The sequence below is a fragment of the Camelina sativa genome, chromosome 11, assembly GCF_030686135.1.
Source record: "Camelina sativa cultivar CO46 ecotype springtype chromosome 11, ASM3068613v1".
Classification (NCBI taxonomy): Eukaryota; Viridiplantae; Streptophyta; class Magnoliopsida; order Brassicales; family Brassicaceae; genus Camelina; species Camelina sativa.
The window spans coordinates 28,215,675-28,219,212 of NC_141890.1; the positions used below are offsets into that span (position 1 = coordinate 28,215,675).

The 3,538-nt window shown below is 30.3% G+C and overlaps 1 pseudogene across 1 annotated transcript; it reads left to right on the top strand.

Moving 5' to 3' along the window:
* Window positions 1–851: 851 nt before the first annotated feature.
* LOC104728326 (putative S-adenosylmethionine-dependent methyltransferase At5g38780) lies at window positions 852–2,360 on the top strand (annotated as a pseudogene). The gene is made up of 3 exons (XR_015573128.1): window positions 852–1,043; window positions 1,173–1,842; window positions 2,013–2,360. The product of XR_015573128.1 is annotated as a putative S-adenosylmethionine-dependent methyltransferase At5g38780 (transcript).
* Window positions 2,361–3,538: the final 1,178 nt, after the last annotated feature.

Sequence of the window (3,538 nt, forward strand, 5' to 3'; positions counted from 1 at the left end):
TTAAGTCGGTAAAACAGTGAATCTTTCGTAGAGGCTTAACAACATTTTCTACGGAATCTTGGGACAGAATAATCTAACAAAACAACATAGATCTGAATCCAAGAACTTACCAGATCTCACCTAGATCTGAAAGTTAGTTCGAGTGGAGGAGAACTAAACGTAGGCAGCTCAAACCAATTCACCACCCACCGTAAGAACTAAGAGCCAAGGATGGCTAAGGCCTAAGGATTGACAAGCCATGAAATGTTATGACTTCTGAGGATCGAAAGAAAAAGAGACAATAGTAGAAACAAAAGCCCTCTAAATTTTAGATCTTTAAATTTAAACAAAATAAATTCATACAATGATCCACCATAGATATAACAAGATAAAACCAGCAATCGGTATTGACCAAACCACCGATGTCAGAAACATAGCTGGCCGTCAATATTAACGGAACAAAGATCTACTGTAGATAAAATAAGATAAAGGTGATTTTTTACCTTTTATTTGTTATCTATTTATTTTTTAATTGTAATGGCATGATAATAAATAACAAAAAAAACAAAATGCTTTGACTCTGTTTAAGCATGAAAAGCGATTCTACATATCTGTTTTATAGTCTTTTTCAAATTTATATGTGTTATTTGAGTAAAAGTTTGGTTGGATGTGCTATTAGAGTAAATGGGCAACTTTTATGTGTTGTTTGACTCTATTATATTACTATTAGCACGTTTTCTAGATTTCTTTAGCAACTCTATTATTTGGTTAACTTTTGTAACTGTAAGCAACTTTATAAACTAAACATTTTTTCCGCCACTCCCAGGCTCCCATCTATTAAGTATTAACTACTGACCTGTTCCAACTTTAAATATGCAAATTAAGCAATTTACTATCATCTCTTTGTTTATAATTATTAAAACTAAGACTGCCAACATTTTAAGAGATTCAAGCGTGAGAACATCACCACAAACACAGAGTCATGTCAACATCTTCTCAATCGTATCCGATGAGCGGCGGTGACGATCAACACAGTTACATCCATAATTCTTCATACCAAGTAAGCGATATAATCTTCATATGTTATAAATAAAGATATGCATATTGTATTATGATGATTTTGTTATTCCTAGAATGTAACCATGTCATGTAGTTTTTGTGAGATAATTAACATACATTTGTTATACATAAAGCAGTTATAGATGGGGTTGAAGAAAAGGCAAGGCAATACATTTTAGAAAAAATCAATCTCCTGAACCTTACGAAACCCGATCTTAGTACTTTTACGATTGCAGATTATGGTTGTTCAATCGGTCCTAACACGTTTCATGCTGTTCAATATATCATTGATACTGTGAAACTTAAACACATGAAAGAAAGCCAAGAAATTAGTCTTGTTCCTCTCGATTTCCAAGTTTGCTTCAACGATCAAGCCAACAATGACTTAACACACTCTTTAGAACTCTACCTCCTTCCTTTGAGCAAGAATATTTCTCGGTCGGTGTTCCGGGCTCTTTCTATGGCCGAGTTTTACCGAGGATTAGCATCCACATAGGACACACTTCCTACACGACTCACTGGCTTTCCAAAGTTCCCGAACACGTATGTGACAAGAAATCTCCAGCTTGGAACAAAAATTACATTCATTGTAACAATTTGATAGAAGAAGTTACGGAGGCTTACAATGTCCAGTTCACAAAAGACATGAGCGTATTTCTTAAAGCTAGAGCCGAAGAACTTGTGCCTGGAGGATTGATGATCGCCTTAGGAGAATGTTTTCCCGATGATGTGGCCATGTATGAGACATGGTCAGGTATTGTGGTAGACACCATTGGTGATTGTCTCCTTGATATGGCTACATCGGTAAGATATAAATTTATAAAAGCTTTTTTTTAGTTTCTTTTTAAAATCCAAAAGCATCATAGATAACTTTTGAAGCCTGGATCATATATTTGGTTTGATGCTTTGCCATATGAGAAACTAGTAATTGACACAATATTCATCTGTTTTATTTTTATTTTCTCTATTTGCAGGGAGTAACCACCCTGGAAAAGATCGAACTGTTCAGCATGCCCGTATATTTTCCTCAATATAGTGAATTGAAAAGAGCGATTGAGCAAAATGGAAGCTTTACAATGGAGATGATGGAGACTACACGCCATCCATTGGAGGCTATGCAACTAACCAATGACTTCATCACTTCAATGTTTCGAGCCTTTCTCTCATCAATGATAGAAAAACATTTTGGAGATGCTGTGGTCAATGAACTATTCGATCAACTTGCTAAGAAACTCTTGAAGCACCCTATTGATTTTGAAAAGTGTAAGAAAAAAATGGTTTATTATATCATTCTTAAACGAAAATAAACATTGAGATAATCATGCCTTTACTTTGTTATGTTTTCTTATTTTTAAATTATTATGTATGTCCTTTGTTATATTGTAATAGCATTTATCATACTAGCAATATATTCCTACGTAAGTAAACGATTTAGACACCAAATATTATTATTTTATTTTTTATATATTTGAAACGCTTAATATTATGTCCTTGTCCACACCAAATATTCCCTATATATTAATAGGAAAACTTTTCTTGAGAAAAATGTTTATGTGTCTTCGCTAGCTTCAGACAATTTTAGCAATTTACCCTCATTTAATTATACTATTTACAATTACATGTCATTATATATTTAGCCAAAAATTAACAAAAAACAATGTTATTGAATTTATTTTCACATGTACTATATTTTGTTAATGTGTACTTTTAAAAACTTTTAAAATCTAACATCTAATTTATTTAGTTAAAATAGTTATTCATCAAATAATATGCTAAAACTTTTTCCCAAACACTAAAAGAAGAAATGAATATAACAAAAAATCAGCAAATAAAAATACAAATTTGAACTTACTAGTACTCATATATTTACATTTTCTATAAACCTTATATTACACTTCTTAAAATTTCAAAAATTTCAAATATTTTTTTGATGTAATCATTTATCCTGTTTCGATAAATTGGTTTTTAAACCATACAAAAGATATGTTGACATAAATAGTAATATATTATCAATATTTTTTCACGTTCAAAGATTTTACGGACGAAACGGATTATTAAAAGGAATAAATGAAAATTTGAATTAAAAATTTACTTTAACTAAATATTATGTTTAACACAAATGAGGTTCCATAATTGTATAACTTTACTCATCATAATTTTATTTAAATTGATTTATTCTACTCATAGTGTTGTTAGTCTTCTTTATGGCTAAACAATCCCTTTATAATAAAACGGAATAACATAACATTGTTTTGTAGACTATATAATTTTAATAGATTGGTTACAAATAGATTATACATTAATTGATAGATTAATTAGTTACAAATAGGTTATACAGAAAATCTTTAAGAGAATATTCTAAAGAATCATATCATCTAACTTACCATATTAATTTCCTTTATTAAATTATTCATCAAATAAAATCTTTTGATATCTAACTTAACATATTAATTTGTTAATTATCATTATACTGCACCTCTCATTTTTATATATGAGTCTA